The sequence below is a fragment of the Trachypithecus francoisi genome, unplaced genomic scaffold, assembly GCF_009764315.1.
Source record: "Trachypithecus francoisi isolate TF-2019V2 unplaced genomic scaffold, Tfra_2.0 Lachesis_group2, whole genome shotgun sequence".
NCBI lineage: Eukaryota > Metazoa > Chordata > Mammalia > Primates > Cercopithecidae > Trachypithecus > Trachypithecus francoisi.
This window is the reverse complement of record NW_022681465.1, coordinates 94,773,884-94,795,708: the sequence shown is the minus strand read 5'-3', so window position 1 is coordinate 94,795,708 and position 21,825 is coordinate 94,773,884.

The following is a 21,825-nucleotide window of genomic DNA, read 5'->3' as shown; positions in this document are numbered from 1 at the left end:
CATTTCTTTCCTTTTACTGTGTAAATCATAAAGCTGCTTTCTGGATTTACATGAGCCCAAATTAGCTTACCATTCTGACCCATGACATTACTGAAAATGTCAACCTGTCTTCAACTCAGTGTTATTGTGGAAAGTCCTGTGCCCATAATTAACTCAAGGTCATGTCCCAGCTTCTTGTATTTGGTGAAAGTAAACAAAGAGGGTTTTTCAATGAGTGGATCATTTAAGATTGTTGAAAATGGCACAAATTTTTCAGTCACCATTGTTATCTAAAAAGCTTCCTTAAGTTTAGAGCATGAAAATATATGTGGAAAGCACAGATTGGGGTTGGGATGGCTCTTTATGTGCTAAATCTTAAAGAAGACCATATTGCTAGACATTTGATAAAAACATGTTTTGATATGATATTATTACAATATAGGATGTTTAGTAAAATACTTCAGTTTCACATTCTTTTTCATTTAATGGACAGGATTTTAAATTTCCTTATATATTACTAGTATTCACTTATGTTGGTGATATGGTTTAGCTGTGTCCCCACCCAAATCTCATCTTGAACTGTAATTCTCATAATCCTCGTGTGTTGTGAGAGGGACCAGGTGGAGATAATTAAATCATGAGGGTGGTTCCCCCATCCTGTTCCCATGATAGTGAGTTAGTTCTCAAGAGATCTGATGGTTTTAAAAGGGGCTTTCCACTTTGCTCAGTTCTTGTTCTCCTTCCTGCCTCCATGTGAAGAAGCATGTGTCTTCTTCCCCTTCCACCATGATTGCAAGGTTCCTGAGATCTCCCAAGCCCTGCAGAACTGTGAGACAATTACATCTCTTTCCTTTATAGATTCCCCAGTCATAGGTATTTCTTCAAAGCAGCATGATAATGAACCAGTACAGTTGTTATGAAAACATCAAATCCCAACCAAAGCAATCAACTGGGAAACAAACATTTACTTATTTTTTTTTTTTTTATTATACTTTAAGTTCTAGGGTACATGTGCATAACGTGCAGTTTGTTACATATGTATACTTGAGCCATGTTGGTGTGCTGCACCCATCAACTCGTCAGCACCCATCAATTCATCATTTATATCATGTATAACTCCCCAATGCAATCCATCCCTCCTCCCCCCTCCCCATGATAGGCCCCAGTGTGTGATGTTCCCCTTCCCCAGTCCAAGTGATCTCATTGTTCAGTTCCCACCTATGAGTGAGAACATGCGGTGTTTGGTTTCTCTTCTTGTGATAGTTTGCTAAGAATGATGATTCCAGCTGCATCCATGTCCCTACAAAGGACGCAAACTCATCCTTTTTTATGGCTGCATAGTATTCCATGGTGTATATATGCCACATTTTCTTAATCCAGTCTGTCACAGATGGACATTTGGGTTGATTCCAAGTCTTTGCTATTGTGAATAGTGCCGCAATAAACATACGTGTGCATGTGTCTTTGTAGTAGAGTAATTTATAATCCTTTGGGTATATACCCAGTAGTGGGATGGCTGGGTCATATGGTACATCTAGTTCTAGATCCTTGAGGAATCGCCATACTGTTTTCCATAATGGTTGAACTAGTTTACAATCCCACCAACAGTGTAAAAGTGTTCCTATTTCTCCACATCCTCTCCAACACCTGTTGTTTCCTGACTTCTTAATGATTGCCATTCTGACTGGTGGGAGATGGTATCTCATTGTGGTTTTGATTTGCATTTCTCTGATGGCGAGTGATGATGAGCATTTTTTCATGTGTCTGTTGGCTGTATGGATGTCTTCTTTTGAGAAATGTCTGTTCGTATCCTTTGTTCACTTTTTGATGGGGTTGTTTGTTTTTTTCTTGTATATGTGTTTGAGTTCTTTGTAGATTCTGGATATTAGCCCTTTGTCAGATGAGTAGTTTGCAAAAATTTCTCCCATTCTGTAGGTTGCCTGTTCACTCTGATGGTAGTTTCTTTTGCTGTGCAGAAGCTCTTTAGTTTAATGAGATCCCATTTGTCAATTTTTGCTTTTGCTGCCGTTGCTTTTGGTGTTTTAGACATGAAGTCCTTGCCCATGCCTATGTCCTGAATGGTACTACCTAGATTTTCTTCTAGGATTTTTATGGTATTAGGTCTAACATTTAAGTCTCTAATCCATCTTGAATAATCTTCGTATAAGGGGTAAGGAAAGGATCCAGTTTCAGCTTTCTACTTATGGCTAGCCAATTTTCCCAGCACCATTTATTAAATAGGGAATCCTTTCCCCATTTCTTGTTTCTCTCAGGTTTATCAAAGATCAGATGGCTGTAGATGTGTGGTGTTATTTCTGAGGACTCTGTTCTTTTCCATTGGTCTATATCTCTGTTGTGGTACCAGTACCATGCTGTTTTGGTTACTGTAGCCTTGTAGTATAGTTTGAAGTCAGGTAGCGTGACGCCTCCAGCTTTGTCCTTTTGACTTAGGATTGTCTTGGCAATGCGGGCTCTTTTTTGGTTCCATATGAACTTTAAAGCCATTTTTTCCAATTCTGTGAAGAAAGTCATTGATAGCTTGATGGGGATGGCATTGAATCTGTAAATAACCTTGGGCAGTATGGCCATTTTCACGATATTGATTCTTCCTATCCATGAGCATGGTATGTTCTTCCATTTGTTTGTGTCCTCTTTGATTTCACTGAGCAGTGGTTTGTAGTTCTCCTTGAAGAGGTCCTTTACATCCCTTGTAAGCTGGATTCCTAGGTATTTTATTCTCTTTGAAGCATTGTGAATGGAAGTTCATTCCTGATTTGGCTCTCTGCTTGTCTGTTACTGGTGTAAGAATGCTTGTGATTTTTGCACATTAATTTTGTATCCTGAGACTTTGCTGAAGTTGCTTCAGCTTAAGGAGATTTTGGGCTGAGACGATGGGGTTTTCTAATATACAATCATGTCATCTGCAAACAGGGACAATTGGACTTCTTCTTTTCCTAACTGGATACCCCTTTTTCTTTCTCTTGCCTGATTGCCCTAGCCAGAACTTCCAACACTATGTTGAATAGGAGTGGTGAGAGAGGGCATCCCTGTCTTGTGCCAGTTTTCAAGGGAATTTTTCCAGTTTTTGCCCATTCAGTATGATACTGGCTGTGGGTCTGTCATAAATAGCTCTTATTATTTTGAGGTACGTTCCATCAATACCGAATTTATTGAGCGCTTTTAGCATAAGGGCTGTTGAATTTTGTCAAAGCCTTTTCTGCATCTATTGAGATAATCATGTGGTTCTTGTCTTTGGTTCTGTTATATGCTGGATTACGTTTTATTGATTTGCGAATGTTGAACCAGCCTTGCATCCCAGGGATGAAGCCCACTTGATCATGGTGGATAAGCTTTTTGATGTGCTGCTGAATCCGGTTTGCCAGTATTTTATTGAGAATTTTTGCATCGATGTTCATCAGGATATTGGTCTAAAATTCTCTTTTTTTGTTGTGTCTCTGCCAGGCTTTGGTATCAGGATGATGTTGGCCTCATAAATGAGTTAGGGAGGATTCCCTCTTTTCTATTGATTGGAATAGTTTCAGAAGGAATGGTACCAGCTCCTCCTTGTACCTCTGGTAGAATTCAGCTGTGAATCCATCTGGTCCTGGACTTTTTTTCGTGGGTAGGCTATTAATTGTTGCCTCAATTTCAGAGCCTACTATTGATCTATTCAGGATTCGACTTCTTCCTGGTTTAGTCTTGGGAGAGTGTAAGTGTCCAGGAAATTATCCATTTCTTCTAGATTTTCTAGTTGTTTGCATAGAGGCATTTATAGTATTCTCTGATGGTTGTTTGTATTTCTGTGGGTCCGTGTGATATCCCCTTTATCATTTTTTATTGCGTCTATTTGATTCTCTCTCTTTTCTTCTTTATTAGTCTAGCTAGCGATCTGTCAATTTTGTTGATCTTTTCAAAAAACCACTCCTGGATTCATTGATTTTTTGGAGGGTTTTTTTGTGTCTCTATCTCCTTCAGTTCTGCTCTGATCTTAGTTATTTCTTGCCTTCTGCTAGCTTTTGAATGTGTTTGCTCTTGCCTCTCTAGTTCTTTTAATTGTGATGTTAGAGTGTCAATTTTAGATCTCTCCTGCTTCTCTTGTGGGCATTTAGTGCTATAATTTCCCTCTACACACTGCTTTAAATGTCCCAGAGATTCTGATATGTTGTATCTTTGTTCTCATTGGTTTCAAAGAACATCTTTATTTCTGCTTTCATTTCGTTGTGTACCCAGTCAGTCAGGGAGGAGGTTGTTCAGTTTCCATGTAGTTAAGTGTTTTGATTGAGTTTCTTAGTCCTGAGTTCTAGTTTGATTGCACTGTGGTCTGAGAGAGTTTATTATAATTCTGTTCTTTTACATTTGCTGAGAGTGCTTTACTTCCAATTATGTGGTCAATTTTGGAATAAGTGCGATGTGGTGCTGAGAAGAATGTATATTCTGTTGATTTGGGGTGGAGAGTTCTATGGATGTCTATTAGGTCCGCTTGGTGTAGAGCTGAGTTCAATTCCTAGATATCCTTGTTAACTTTCTGTCTCGTTGATCTGTCTAATGTTGACAGTAGAGTGTTGAAGTCTCCCATTATTATTGTATGGGAGTCTAAGTCTCTTTGTAGGTCTCTAAGGACTTGCTTTATGAATCTGGGTGCTCCTGTATTGGGTGCATATATATTAGGAGAGTTAGCTCTTCCTGTTGAATGATCCCTTTACCATTATGTAATGTCCTTCTTTGTCTCTTTTGATCTTTGATGGTTTAAAGTCTGTTTTATCAGAGACTAGGATTGCAACCCCTGCTTTTTTTTGTTCTCCATTTGCTTGGTAGATCTTCCTCCATCCCTTTATTTTGAGCCTATGTATGTCTCTGCATGTGAGATGGGTCTCCTGAATACAGCAGACTGATGGGTCTTGACTCTTTATCCAGTTTGCCAGTCTGTGTCTTTTAATTGGAGCATTTAGTCCATTTACATTAAGGTTAAATTGTTATGTGTGAACTTGATCCTGTCATATGATATTAACTGGTTATTTTGCTCGTTAGTTGATGCAGTTTCTTCCTAGCCTCGATGGTCTTTACATTTTGGCATGTTTTTGCAATGGCTGGTACCGGTTGTTCCTTTCCATGTTTAGGGCTTCCTTCAGGATCTCTTGTAAGGCAGGCTGGTGGTGACAAAATCTCTAAGCATTTGCTTATCTGTAAAGGATTTTCTTTCTCCTTCACTGATGAAACTTAGTTTGGCTGGATATGAAATTCTGGATTTAAAATTCTTTTCTTTAAGAACGTTGAATATTGGCCCCACTCTCTTCTGGCTTGTAGAGTTTCTGCCGAGAGATCTGCTATTAGTCTGATGGGCTTCCCTTTGTGGGTAACCCGACCTTTCTCTCTGGCTGACCTTAAGATTTTTCCTTCATTTCAACTTTGGTGAATCTGGCAATTATGTGTCTTGGAGTTGCTCTTCTGGAGGAGTATCTTTGTGGTGTTCTCTGTATTTCCTGAATTTGAATGTTGGCCTGCCCTACTAGGTTGGGGAAGTTCTCCTGGATGATATCCTGAAGACTGTTTTCAACTTGGTTCCTTTTTCCCTCACTTTCAGGCACCCCAATCAGACGTAGATTTGGTCTTTTTACATAATCCCATACTTCTTGCAGGCTTTGTTCATTTCTTTTTCTTCTTTTTTCTTTTGGTTTCTCTTCTCGCTTCATTTCATTCATTTGATCCTCAATCGCTGATACTCTTTCTTCCAGTTGATCGAGTCGGTTACTGAAGCTTGTGCATTTGTCACGTATTTCTCGTGTCATGTTTTCATCTCTGTCATGTCGTTTATGATCTTCTCTGCATTAATTAGTCTAGCTGTCAATTCTTCCACTCTTTTTCAAGATTTTTAGTTTCTTTGCGCTGGGTACGTATTCCTCCTTTAGCTCTGAGAAGTTTGATGGACTGAAGCCTTCTTCTCTCATCTCGTCAAAGTTCTCTGACCAGCTTTGATCCGTTGCTGGCGATGGGCTGCGCTCCTTTGCAGGGGGAGATGCGCTCTTATTTTTGAATTTCCAGCTTTTCTGCCCTGCTTTTCCCATCTTTGTGGTTTATCTGTCTTGGTCTTTGATGATGGTGACGTACTGATGGGGTTTTGGTATAAGTGTCCTCCTGTTTGATCGTTTTCCGTCTGACAGTCAGAAGGACTGTCTGTTGGTCTGTTGGAGATTGCTTGAGGTCCACTCCAGACCTTTTGCCTGGGATCAGCAGCAGAGGTTGCCGAAGATAGAATATTGCTGAACAGTGAGTGTACCTGTCTGATTCTTCCTTTGGAAGTTTCCTCTCAGGGGTGACTCCACCCTGTGAGGTGTGGGGTGTCAGACTCCCCCTAGTGGGGGATGTCTCCCAGCTAGGCTACTCAGGGGTCAGGGACCCACCTGAGCAGGCAGTCTGTCCGTTCTCGGATCTCAACCTCCACGTTGGGAGATCCACGGCTCTCCCCAAAGCTGTCAGAAAGAGTCGTTCGCGTCTGCACCGGCCCCCGCTGCTTTCCCTATTGGACTTCAGCTGTGGGCTCTCTCCAGAGGTGGAGTCTACAGAGACAGGCAGGCTTCCTTGAGCTGCTGTGAGCTCCACCCAGTTCGAGCTTCCCAGCGGCTTTGTTTACCTACTTAAGCCTCAGCAATGGCGGGCGCCCCTCCCCCAGCCTCGCTGCTGCCTTGCCGACAGATCGCGGCAGACTGCTGAGTTAGCAGTGAGGGAGGCTCCGTGGGCGTGGGACCCTCCCGGCCAGGTGTGGGATATATCTCTGGTGGGCCTGTTCCTTAAAGCGCAGTATTGGGGTGGGAGATACCCGATTTTCCAGGTGTTGTGTGTCTCAGTTCCCCTGGCTAGGAAAACGGATTTCCTTCCCCCTTGCGCTTCCAGGTGAGGCGATGCCTCGCCCTGCTTCAGCTCTCTCTTGTCAGGCTGCAACAGCTGACCAGCACCGATTGTCCGGCACTCCCTAGTGAGATGACCCCAGTACCTCAGTTGAAAATGCGGAAATCACCGGTCTTCTGTGTCACTCGCGCTGGGAGTTGGAGACTGGAGCTGTTCCTATTCGGCCATCTTGCTCTGCCCCATTTCCTTATTTTTACATACAATCCACATCAGTGATAGACGTTACTGTGTACCAAGAGTGGTACTATTTGCTGAACAAATTCAGCAACAGATAACACACAAATAATTCTGAAACACTGTCCTGCTTCAAGCTACTCTGTCATTGACAGCACTACAAGCGTCATTAGTAAATATGAACAATACAAGTAAATAGTTGCATTAGTCCATTCTAACATTGCTATAAAGAACTACCTGAGACTGGGTAATTTTTAAAGAAAAGAGGTTGAATTGACTCACAGTTCCACAGGCTATACAGGAAGCATGGCTGAGAGGCCTCAAGAAACTATCATGGTGGAAGGCAAAGAGGAAGGATTGACATCTTACATGGTCAGAGAAGTAGGAATAGAAAAAAGCAGGAGGCCCTACAGACTTTTAAACAACCAGATCTCATAAGAACTCACTCACTATCATGAGAAGACCAAGGGGGAAATCCGACCCTGTGATCCAATTACCTCCCACCAGGCCCTTCCTCTAACAATGGGGATTATAGTTCGCCATAAGATTTGGGTGAGGACACAAATTCAAACATTGTCTTCCCACCTGGCCCCTCCCAAATCTCATGTCCTTCTCAGATTGCAAAATCAATCATCCCTTCTCAGCAGCCCCCCAAGGCTTAACTCATTTCAGCATTAACTCAGAAGTCCACAGTGAAAAGTCTCATCATTCTGTCTCTTCTGAGCCCTCCAAACTGTTCCAACCTCTGCTAATTACCCAGTTCCAAAGCTGCTTCCACATTTTCAGGTACCTTTATGGTAATTACCCCACTTCCCAGTACCAATTTTCTATATTGTGTTCTTACACTACTACCTGAGACCGGGTAATTTATGAAGAAAAGATGTTTAATTGGCTCACAGTTTTACAGGCTACACAGGAAGCATGGCTGGGGAGGCCTCAGGAAACTTACAATCATGGCCAAAGGTAAAGAGGAAGGAGTCATGTCTTACATGGCCAGAGCAGGAGGAAGAGAACAAAGCAGGAGGTGCTACACACTTTTAATTGAACAGATATTGTGAGAACTCACTCACTATCATGAGAAGAACAAAAGGAAAATATTTCCCCATGATCCAATCACCTCCCACCAAGCCCCTCCTACTACATCTGAGATTACAATTTGACATGAGATTTGAGTGGGGACAACAAATCCAAACCATATCAATAGTCACGATTTTTTTAATGATGCATTTCATGTGAAATACATTTCATGAAGTATAAGTTTCTATATCAAAGTCACTAATAGAAATTCCACTTTTGCATTAGCAACAGGTCACAAGAACCAATAACACAAATAATGATGCCCACATAATCATAGTGGTATACCACTCTCATGTTTATAAAACCCTTTCACATTGAATGAGTTAGGAATATGCAGCTCAAAAAATGCTATTCTGGCATATTGACAGTTTTGAATTAAAGACACTTTTTAAAAAAGCAGTACAAGAAGATTATTTTGACCTTTTATCCTGCTACTTAAAAGTAGGAAATGAAATTCCCACATGAAAGATACCCTTCCTATACCAAAAGGAATATTATTATCCTCAAGAATGAGAAGTTGACACCAAAAGAATTCTGTACACATCTTGTTAAAATAATTCATCTTTTAAGCCACTCCACAATATTTTGTTGCTTTTTCACAACTTACTATTCTTGGTCTGATTCAGTATGTAAGTGCTGAATCAAACTGCTCCTTCAAGTCATCATTTCCTTATGAGGGCTCACAGGCCACATAAATCTTATAGAAAATAAATTTGTTCGCTTTTCTCCTTTGATCTATCTTATGTCAATTTAATTCTTGGACCTAACCAGAACCCAAAAGGATGGAAATGGGGTTTTGTCTCCCCTCACTATCTACTTGAACCTCTGGGGACAGTTGAGGCTTAATAGTGTCAACAGGTGGAAAGCGGTGATGTTGACAAAGAGATGTGATGGGTGAAGGAAGTACGTTAACAGTGCCCTTCACCATACCACATATCACATCTACTTGATCATATTTCTTTATCAGAGAAGGAAAGGTTCCTTGCCCAGTTTCCCAACCAGTCAGTGACAGAACCAGAACCTAGGTTTTCTGATTCCTGGTCTCATGCTGTTTTCTTTACATTTCTTCTGATGAGCCTTCTATAATTGGATTCACAGCCCCCACCATTTCTAAGCAGAGCCCTTCAAATAAATGAATATCTATTTTGGTTAAATCACAATAATCTGTGTTAGAAATCAGAAGCAATTAAGAATCACACACCATTTATTCATCTGAGGTAATCTTGCTCCAACAATTATTGGCTCAACTAATAGTGATACCTCTAGGTTATAATCTCCCAGGTGGCAGGTCATTTTCATATAGAAATTTTTTTTTTTGGATAAAAATAACTGCCATTTGAAGATCTCAAACTGTGTCCAAAGCTACACTCAAAATACCATGAAAATGCTGATAGGCCTTCACAGCAGTCCAAACACACACAATCGGTGAGTGAGCAAATAAAAATGCAATTAAAAATTAACAGTGACAACAGTCAACACTAGTTTATTTTAGAACATTTTTTTCCACTCATCTATGGCTTTTCTTCCCCTTGCCACTACCAACATGATCATTCTGGCTCATACTATCTCATATCTAAATTGCAATGTTGTCCCTGTTTCTGTGGTATACCTTTTGTTCTTCCTATCTACCCCAGATACAAAGTAAAAACAGGAAGCAAGTGGGAGATAGTTTCAGTAAATAAACTAACAATTATTAAGCCCAGACTAGGGTCCAGAGGACTTGACATATGCATTTTCTTCTTATAATATGCAGCCTTTAAGATGGGTAATCATCTTCCCATTTTAGATGAGGAAACTGGGACTCAAAGAGGTTAAGCAACTAGCCCAAGATCATACAGCTAGCAAATGGTAGAACCTGAAAAAAAATCAATTCATAGCTACTCCATATCTAATCAAAAATCATAATCTAATCCCTATCTAAACCAGAGCCCACGCCTAAGAGTATATTGCCATACACATTTTAGTATCACAATTGACAAACATTATTCCCTTAGAATCTAAAACAAAGTGGATCCCTTTGACAAAGTGATACTCAGGTTCATGATCCTTTCCCTGCTCTGCTCACCCTGCTTTCTTTGCTCAGAATTGTGCAGCCAGTCCTGCAACACACAGCTTTGATTGTGTTTCATTTTTTGCTGGAAGCCATTCTCATTTCAGCACCCTTCCTCTGCTTTGCCATGTCCTGAAGCATACCTCTATAACAGCATATATCACACCATCATCTGATCAACCATTTTTCTGTCTTCTCAAAAGGCAGTTAGTTCCTTGAGAACTGGGGCTATAGTTTATTCTTCATTGTTTAGCACCACACTCACTTTTACCACTATGAGCATGATGCAGGTAGAGCTGAAGGAAGGAAAATACGTAACACTGAGTTTAGAGTTTTAATCTTGTGTTAGGCTGGAAACTCTACTGAATTGAGATGGAGTTTGTGACTTAAGTGACTAAGAGAATGTCTATTACTCAAGAGTGAACAGAACATCCATGAGAGTTGATGAGTTCCTGTCTGGTGGCTGAGAAAGTAGAAAGGAGCAGAGGGGGAAAAGGATGATTTTGTATTTTAGTTGTGGCAGGTTTGTTCAACAGACCAATCACTTTGAATCCCCAATACCTAGAACAGTGAAGAAATAAATGATTTTCCTCTTCCTAAATATGAAGACTTCCTCAGTACTTTTTTAGAAATCCAGCACACACTTCTAAATGAGCAAATTTTCTAGATACCAGAGTCCTCATCTTTAGACCCAGATCTCATCTTTGAGTTTCCCAAGGAAAACTAACTCTGCCTTGGGAAATTCTGGCCATAGTAGCTAACACATATATTTACTGTATGCAAGGAAGAGATATTGAGGCCTGCTTGTGAAGGGCATTGCATGACATAAGAAGTTTCACATATATTTTATCATTCAACCTTTATACCAACCTTATGAGGCAGGTATCATTATTCATCTTCCAATTTTATGGACATAGAAATCAAGACAAAAGAAGTTGACGTGCCCAAGGTCACATTGCAAGTCAATGGAGGATTCCAACCAGCCTATATGTCTCCATAGCCCATATTCTTAACTGTCATCCACTTAGGGACAGTTCAAGGAGGATACAGGAAGGAAGAATAGAGGAACTCCAAGCAGAGGGTGATATATATACAAACGAGTAGAAGTAAGAGTAGCCTATCTTACTGGGACAGGGTTAAGAGTTCCAAGGAGCTGGACTTTTGGAAGAGTGAGTAGTGGCAGCAGAGGTGTGTTGGGACCCAGCTGTTAGTGACCTCAATGGCGTGACAAGGAGTGTGAGCATCACCTGTGGCCTGCAGAGTAAGGGACCACTGCAGCAGCATATGGAAGATGGAAAGGAATTCAGAAGGATGGAGAAGTCCAGACCTGCTAGATTCTATTGCTGAGGCAGTGGGAAGGGAAGTAGAGGGGAGAGACTTGGATTCAAAAGACTGTTCTGAAATAGAAGCATCAGGATTCAATGAAAAACAAAATATGAGGACTAAATGGAATGGGGGGAAAGAATTAATGGGACATTTGCTCAGTGGTGATGGCCATGAGGAACAGGTTTTCAAGGGGAAGTAGAAGATCCAGGTTGGGGGATGCTGAGCATGAGGGACTAGAGTATCCACATGAGATGTCTAGAGGCAGTTGAATGTGGGGAGCTCAGGTGAAGGATCTTTAGTAGAATTATATCTGGTAAAGGTTGGCTACAGTTCCTTTTCTAGTTCACACGTACACCCAGTCAATTGTGCTACAATGCTGACAGTGAATGAAATTATCTGGGAAGGATATAAAGTGAGTAAAAGCAGACTTTTTTCCTTATTTTCAATTTTTGGGTTTTATTCATATTCTTGTGATTCAAATGCCCTTTTATTGTTCTTTCAAATATGAACTCTGGCCTGGACCATACTTTTTTTTTTAATTCTGTAGGATTACTTTTTATTATTTACATTTTATTTCTATATTCCACAGCATATTTATTCCATAATAAATACCATTACACACAAATACACACACACATACACACACATACAACTTCCTTTAGTTTCCTTTCTAAAGCATAAATCAGATGGCTCCAGGACATCTGAGGGTATGCCTGATCTGAAAAGACACCAAGTCTCACCTTCGGGGACTTTTATCTCAATAGGTCACTTTGTCATCATCAAACTGTACTTATTAAGTGTTAGTTCACACATTTTTATAAATCCACTGGTAATAGCTAGATCCCTTCTTGGCAAACTATTGGGTAATGAGCAGCTGGAGTTTTCTTTGTCTTAGTGATATTACATCAGGCTATACTAGGTCCCATTGGCTTAGTAAACCTAATAGGAAATGCATTATTTATATTGGTCTTCATTAATACTTAATAAAATTACAGGTGTGTGATGTTTCCAAGCTTTCCGCCCTACATTGATGAAACTGGTACATGAATGCCTTCTGCCAAAAGATCACAATTAAACGATTGCTGCTGAATGTATGTTTTTAACTAATTTATATGAACTTCTAATACTGAAGCTGGAAAATAAAAAGCTAAATTTTAAAACAGACAACGTTACCATTTGGGAACTTTGGTTCTCATGGTGTTGAAATTGCACTATACCTATTTTTCCACTTCCAATGGATACCTTAAAAATTATTATTATTAAATTATTCTAAAGTTCCACGAAAGAAAGTGAGAAGCAGAAGAAAGTCCTTACAGCAATAAGGGACTTGGCTTTCAAATCCAACATTTCTTTTGCTCATTTTATCTCCTGTTCACTCACACTATCTTTCTCTCTCTTGTGCACACACATCTTCTTTTCATTCAGTTACTAGCAACAAATAGTTTGTGGTCATAGATTGAACTGCACTGTATAATTAATAACAATAATTTATCAGATTTATAATGCTCACTTAGAACATTTTAAATGCTTCCAAAAATATTTTATTTCCATCATATATGTAGTCTCTGTAGAGATACAAAGATGATTGGGACTCTACACTTGGAATGCTTAAAGTCTAATAGTAAACATAAAATATAGAGTGCAAATGATCAACTATGAATAAGAAAACAAGGAAGCTCATGTTCTTTCCCTGTTCTCTGACTCAGAGCCCCTGGAAGGCAGGGTCCTGCGCCTTATTCCTCTTAAAATTCCTGATATCTAACATCACAGCTGGCTAAGAGCTTGAGAACTGAATAAACAGCCCCCCAATAAAAGTGTCATTCTTTCCACCCTGTGTGTCACTAACTGTGCTGGCAGCCCAAAATAAGTCCGTCAAGGCAACAGACCAGGTCCCTGCCCTTGTGTCACTGCTAATGTAATGGAGAAACAGACAATTCACATGAAGGCAAACAAATAAAAAAAAAACTGTAAGAGATTCAATAAATGCTATCAAGGAAGTAATGGAGACATGGAATAGAGAGTGATGGAAGGTGAGCAGGAAGGGAGGGAGGCTTTAGATTAGGAGATCAGAAGGCTGCTTTGAGAAGGAGGGATTTAAAGTGAGATCTCCAGAATAAGAAGGAGCCATCCATGGGAAGATGCAGGTAAGGAACATTTAAGGCAGAGGGAAGAGTAGTTGCAAAAGGCTAAGGCCTGCAGAAGGAATTATAAGAGGATAGGAGTGAAGCAGAGAGACCAGGTGGAATCTGCTGGAATCTCAATAAGAGATGAGAGCACTTTGGTCTAGAACTCTAGCAGTGGAAGTGGAAAGATATGGGTAGGTTTGAAATTTATCCTGGGACATGGTTTTCTCTGCTCTACTCTTGCAATCTTATCTAAATTCTATTTTCTAGAAATTCTTCAAATTTTCTTATTTTCCAATGCACTTTATGATTTTTTTTTTTCAGTCTTTTGAGGGGGAATGGAAATATAGGTTGAGTATCCCTTATTCAAAATGCTTGGAACCAGAAACGTTTCAGATATCAGACTTTTTAAAACAGGGGAATATTTGCAAAATTCTTGCCAGTTGAGCATTCCAAATCCAAAAATCTGAAATCTGAAGTGCTCCAAAGAACACTTCCTTTGAGCATTATGTCAGTGCTCAGGAAGTTTTGGAGCAGCTTGGATTTCAGATTTTTTAATTTGGGGTGTCTAATCTTTACCAAATCTTTTCTGATATTTCAAAGAATGGGGGGTAGAAGTGGAGACAGATTGCTTCTCAGCCTTACAGATAAAGTGTAGAAGTAGAGACAGATCCTTACCCAATGTACATAAAACAATTTGTATTAGTCTGTTCTCACACTGCTGTAAAGAACTGCCCAAGAGTGGATAATTTATAAGGAAAGAGGTTTAATTGACTCACAGTTCACCATGGCTGGGGAGGCCTCAGGAAACTATGATCATGGAGGAAGGTGAAGGGGAAGCAAGGCACCTTCTTCACAAGGCAGCGAGGAGGAGAATGAACATAGGAGGAACTACCAAACACTTATAAAACCATCAGATCTCGTAAGAACTTGCTATCACAAGAACAGCATTGGGGAAACCACCCCGTGATTCAATTTCCTCCACCTGGTCTCTCCCTTAACCCTTGACACATGGAGATTATGGGGATTATGGGGATTATGGGGATGACAATTTAGGAGAAGACTTTGGGTGGGCACACAGCTAAACTACACTACAGTTTCAAATAAGCAAAGCTTGAATTTATAATATTCTTATTTTCCTAATGTTCTCCTTTCTTCTGGTGACTATTTTAGCCGGCATTCTCTACAATATAGAAACAAAGACTTTAAGTCCTTTTCAGGAAATACAATCCAAGGAGCAAGAATGAGGAGTAGTGAAATGGGATGAAAAAGCTAGAAGAAACAGCAGAAAGATGCATTATGGAGATGGCTATGGCTGGAGCAACTTGTTGCTCCATTTCACAGAACCTCTTAAGGGTTCCTATGAAATGAATGTCAGGACCACCTGATGGTAGGAAGGAATAAAGAGGAAGCATTCATTCACCATCTGCCAAAGATTCACCTTCTAAAACTTGAACTCCCTGCGCTTCTGAATTGTGCATCTGAACCTAGAGGCAGTTTCCACAACGTCTGCCACCCCCCACCACACCCCCCACTCCCACTGTAGCATCAGCATATAAATCACAGGACAGGAGGTGAGTGGCAGACGCGCCAGCCTGAGATGAAGTGCAATCAGGTTGCGTCCAGGTGAAGTTCATGAGATCTTACACAGAATTGGTTCTACGGCAGTGACTGACTGGTAATAAAATCAATTGGTGCTGAAAGAATCTGGTACGGTAACCAAAAGCACTTGACCTCTTATATTTTCCAGTCCTGTGTGATAAATATAATTAGAGTTCCAAATCATAAGGCTGAAAAGGGCAACAATGGATTAATATTTTACACAGTGCCAGTTTTTAAATATACCCTTCAAATCATCCCTCTAGTTATCATCCTGTGCCACCTATTCGTGTGTATGTGTGTGTGTGTATTTGTATAAATAATGTTTTTCCCTTTCCAAGATGGCCCTGATGCTTTTCGCATATGTGAGACACAAGGTAGACAGCAGTCTAGCTCTTAAGTTTTACAATGTATGTCTTTTTGAGAGCTAGTAATGGAAATACTAAGTCGTGTTGATGTTCTTTCTAAATTTTTCCAAATGTTAGCAAAATAAAATTATTTTAAGAAAATATTATGTCCCAAAACATTATTTCTATAGCAGCTATTTACTATGTTAGTACTAAGCTGGTGATATTTCAGGCCACACCAAAACAACCTTGCCTAGCCAATATGAATGACTGCGTTCAGGTGGGAGTGGATATAAACTAAAACTTTCATGTCCCAATTACTGTGTCAGTAATCTTCCCACAGATAGAGTTAATTCCATTATCACAATAACTAGGGCTGTATTAAAAATTAGACAAGTTGACAGCCTCCAGGACTCCACTCCACAAGGGTTGCTAAAATATCATGGGAATCATTTTGACTCAAATTTATACACCGAAACAATACTACATAGTGGAAAAATGTAAATTTGTCCCACCCCTATTCAGATCATGTAAGAAATTTCTTGTTATTAATTTTACTATGGAATTTTGTGGCCTGGCATAGTGGCTCACATCGGTCATCTCAGCATTTTAGGAGGCCAAGGTGGGTAGATCATTCGAGGTCAGGAGTTTGAGACCAGCCTGGCCAACATGGGGAAATGCTATCTCTACTAAAAATACAAAAATCAGCTGGGTGTGGTGGCACACCTATAGTCCCAGCTTCTCGAGAGGCTGAGGCAGGAGAATCACTTGAACCTGGGAGGCAGATATTGCAGTGAGCAGAGATCACAGCACTGCACTCCAGTCTGGGTAACAGAGCGAGACTCCATCTCTAAAACAGAAAAAAAAAAAATTTGTTCATAGTAAATTCGTCAGATTTAATTTCCCATTTTAAGGAAAGCAAAGTTTGGTTTCTGGGGGAATTTCTATTTGTTAAACAGAAGTAAAACTTTTATCCTTAATACAGCGGTCTTTGATGTTACTGTAGGCAGGTTTAGGATGTAGAACCATGAATAGCACTAAATTGTCCTGAGTAAGAAAGGTAAAGAGGGATTGAGGATCCCAGAAAAAGGTTTAGAACATGTGAAGTAGGAGCAAGAAGGCAGAGAATGGATGAGGGAAGAAACGGGGTGGAAACTTGGTAGCTCTGAGGATGAAAAGAGGGATTTGAAGGACCAAGCAGGGCTCATTGACCTTGGTGGGGAATCAGTGAAACCGCAGTCCCTTGTGATGCAAATGCCCTTCCCTTGCCCCCTATAACATCCCTTAATAAATACTTTACTGTTTCCTATCACTTTCATTGATGTAAATTTTTATTTGAGGGAAACTAAAATAGGAAAAGAAAGTTAAATAAAAAAGAGAAACCTATAATTTTTATTATTATGAAATTGGTTTCTCTTACTAAATGTTGAACAAATATTTTTAAAATATGGGTTGAAGCAGTACAATTTTTTCTTTACTTCTGCAGGGCACCACATGAATCTGTCTATCCCTGACATTAACCTCATTCTATAATTCAAAGTAAAACAGAAATTAAGTTTTTCAGTGACACAAGGTGAGACATAACTGATGAGGGTCTTCTCCACCATAGAAGCTGTTACTAATGCTTCAATATTTGGGTACCTTCTCTGTAAAGTTTGTCATGATCACTGAGAGATGCAAAGGCGAATAAGACATAAATCCTTCTCTAAATGCTTGTAGTATACAAAAAAAAAGAATTCGAAGAGCTTTCTCTGATCTCTTTCACCATTTCATCCTGTCAATGACAAGACTTTGGCAATTATCCTCTGAAAAATTAATTGGAAATGACGATACTAGTTTTGTAGAATGCCTTAACTTGATCTATAAAGAAAAAAGTACCATTCCTCCCACATTCTAATCATTTGTCATGGCATTTGGTTCACACTACAAAGAGTGGAGCAGTGGACATATTGTCATTGTGCCATGGGATGAACATCGGCTCACCTATTCAAACCAAACAGAAATAGGCTTTGGATAAAACACTTCCATTACACTTTAAAGTACCCAGCAACATTTCCTGCATTAATATCTATCTATACTCAGCATACTTCCTTATCATTCTAATAACTCTGACAGATAGTTTGAGAAGTGGCCACAATTATTCCTTTCCCTGTATCCATACCCATGTGTAATGTTTCCTCCCAGATGGGCTGAATTTGTAAAAAAGTTTGACCTATATAATGCAGCTGAAGTGATGTGTAGCAATCCTAAGCCCAAGCCGCAAGAGACCTTGCATGCTTTCTATATTGGTTTGCTGGGGCTGCCATAACAAAAAATCATAGACTGGGTAGCTTAAAAAACAGAAACATATGTCCTCCTGTTTCTGAAGCCTGGGAGTCCAAGATCAAGTTGTCAGCAGGTTCAATTTGTTCTGAGGCTTCTCTCTTCTTGTCTTGCAGATGGCTGCCTTCCTGCTGTGTCCTCACATGGTCTTTTCTGTGTGTTTGCATGCCTCTGATATCTCTCTCTGTGCTCAGATTTCTTCTTCTTATACTCTGACACTAGTCAGATTGGACTAGGGCCCACCCTAATTCTCTCATTTTTATCTTAATCACCCTTTTAAAGACCATATCTCCAAATACAGTCACATTATGAGGGAGTTTGGGTTTCAACATATAAATTTTAGGGGGACACAAATCAGTCCACAACACTTCCCTCATTCTCTCATTTTTTGTTTTGAAAGCAAGTCTTTCTCTGTCACCCAAACTGGAGTGCAATGCCACAATCTTGGCTCACTTGAACCTCCACCTCCCAGATTCAAGCAATTCTCCTGCCTCAGCCTCCCGAGTAGCCAGACCTACAGGTACACACCACCATGGCTGGCTAATTTTTGTATTTTTAGTAGAGAGGGGGTTTTACCATGTTGGTCAAGCTGGTCTCAAACTCCTGACCTCAGGTGATCCACCTGCCTCGGCCTCTCAAAGTGCTGGGATTACAGGTGTGAGTCACCGCACCCGGCCCCACATTCTCTTGATGCTCCTCTGTCACCATAAGAAAAAGTCCAGGCTAACTTCCTAGATGGCCCATCAACTCCCAGGAGCAGAGCTGCCCAGCCGACCTGTGCCTCAGCACAGAAACATGGGAGACTCCAGCTGACACCAGAAGTCCACCTAAACCCAGCTTAAACTGCAGAACTGCACAATTGTGAGATAAAGAAAATGTTTGTTGTTTTAAGCCATTAAGTTTAGAGGTGGTTTCTTACACAGTAAGAGAAAATTGAGACAATAACCAAATTATTAAAGTGGATTGAGAACTTACTTACCTTACTCATAGCCATATAGTCATAGTTCTTTGGTTGTAATCAACAGAAACCACCTCTGGTTAACTTAACTAAACAGAAATTCATCGGAAAGATAGCATGCTTAGAAATAGACAGAAACATAAGTAGTTCTGAAGTCCAGGGAGCAAGAAATCTTCTATATTTTGTCAGAGTGCTGTGCTGCCTGTGGAATTTTTTTAAGTACGTTTAGAACACCTGCCACCAATCTAAGATTCAACATCCCAAGAGAAAGTTCATTCTCAGCCTGAGTCACATGTTGCAGCGGGTTTCAGTTCCAAATGTCAATCAAATGCATAAGATACAATAGGCTTACCCATCACTGAGTTTACTTAACCTTAAGAAAGGAGAAAGAACAGGGACAGCATCATACTACATCAGCAGCATGGAGGCCTTGGACACCACAGACACGGTATCCAATGTCCCAGTCACCATATGAGATGTAATTTAGTCTAGGGACAAGCACTGGCACGAGTGTGGATCACGTAAGTGAAAGAAAACTACAGGGTCTAGAGTCCCTCAGCTTAAATACCTTACTATTATAATTACCTATCACCGGGGGACTGAAAGGGAAAGCGATCCTAGCTTCCTTTTGTGTAGCTACAAATCAAAAATTACAGTTTATATAATAAATTATCCTGACAACCAAATAGAGTATGAAAGAATATTTACAGATCAGTAATTTATTCATAGCAACTCCAGAAAGACCCTCATTTATTTGCAATGAATACATTTCTTAAGCTAGTATTTTAAGAAAGTTGAAAATGGTCTATCTTACTTCAATTAATTATGATGCTAAGGACAACTGCAATCTAGCTATTAACTGATTCCTTTCACAGTTCCCCTCCCCCAAACTTGGCTAAGACACGGTAGGGCAACTTTCTTTTATACACTGTTCTTCACTAAATGGAGGTGAGATAATTTCCCAGAAAGAATATGGGATGTTATTACCAAGAGAAGCAGAAGAAATGGAAACAGGCATAGCCAAAAATAACAAATGTTCACAAAAAAGGGGACTACATCAGGTCGTAGGTTTGAAAAAAAGAGTAGCAAAATATACAAGTAGTTTCTGTCCTTAAGGAGTTTAAAATATGTTCCAAAAAATAAAATGCATACATAAATAGGCACTCAGCTAAGCCTATGGGTTCTATTTCCAAGTGACAATAGAGTGATAGAGAAATAAAGACTGTGGAGGAGCAGTAAAAAAAAATTACTGAGAGGAAAGGAAAAATTGTAGAGAGGAATTTTTCATTTAGAGTCTAAGGATGGACTTCAGGGACCAATGACTCTAAAATGTAGACAAAATTCTCTGCGTGTGTGGATGCACAATATGTGACACTTTAATGTGATTCCCTCCTTATGGACTGCCCCATTCATTTATGCAACCAGTATTTATTGGACACATCCCAAGTACAAGGCACTGTTCTAGGCTCTAGGTAGCATGAACAAAAGAAACCCAATTATCTGCCCTCAGAGAAATTATTCCAGTGAGACAAAACTTGGCAGCACTATTAGCATACATTAGGTAAGATGAGCAATGAGACCATAGAAGTAACCAGAAGAAAAAGACTCTGAATTCCTGGCTCTTGAGTTTTAAAAAACCTTCAATGTAGATATCTAATAGGAATAGGAATATCTATATCTATCTATCTATCTATCTATATATATATATATATATATATTTTTTTTTTTTTTTTTTGAGACAGAGTCTTGCTCTGTCGCCCAGGCTGGAGTGCAGTGGCGCAATGTCGGCTCACTGCAAGCTCCACCTCCCTGGTTCACTCCATTCTCCTGCCTCAGTCTCCAGAGTAGCTGGGACTACCGTTGCCTGCCACCACGCCCAGTTAACTTTTTGTATTTTTAGTAGAGACGAGGTTTCACCGTGTTAACCAGGATGGTCTCGATCTCCTGACCTGGTGATCGGCCCACCTCGACCTCCCAAAGTGCTGGGATTACAGGCGTGAGCCACTGCACCCAGCCTATTTTTAATTTTTTTTTTTACTTTATAAGAGCAGAATTGATGTTGTGGAGTGCTAGAAAAGTTGAGAGGTATTATTTAATCTACAGAAACAGCTAGGTGCTCAAGTGCATTTGCAGTCCTGACTTTCTGTGATAGGTTCTGAAGCCAGCAGGGCCCGCAAGTAGCTTACCATGGATTTAATGACAAGTATGACAGATGTGTAGCTGGAAAAACTGAGTACCACTTTGTCTCTGCCACTCATTGGTGCTTGTGTGTATGTTTAAAGTATTCACCTTTTTTGATGTGCAAAGCAACATTATACAGGCCTCGATTAATTCATAGTGTGAAGTTCCCTTTTTTTGCTATTAACCGATTCCTTTCACAGTTCCCCTCCCCCAAACTTGGCTAAGACATGGTAGGGCAACTTTCTTTTATACACTGTTCTTCACTAAATGGAGGTGAGATAATTTCCCAGAAAGAATATGGGATGTTATTACCAAGAGAAAACTAGAAAACTTTCAAACCTGTAAAAAAGTTGAAAAAATTACAGAGAACACTTACATACCCCTCCCCAAGAACCACCAACTATTCATGTCCAATCTCACTCCTTCCAAACATCTCCCAACCTGCCTGCCTCCATAGGCTCATGGGCCTGAAAAACTGTGGCTCTTTCTGTTCCATTTCCTGGGGCATGGGGCAGGTGCAGGACTTCTGACACCTCTAACACTTCTCTCTAGCTCTCTTCTTCCAATTCCCCTTCTCCTTGACAGCATGGAGACTTTGAGTGGAACAGGATAAATAACTTGGTCATAAAGTATTGTCCTTCTGGGGATATAACAATAGGTACGAGGGCGGAGCAAGATGGCCAAATAGGAACAGTTCCAGTCTCCAACTCCCAGCGCGAGCGACACAGAAGACCGGTGATTTCTGCATTTTCAACTGAGGTACTGGGGTCATCTCACTGGGGAGTG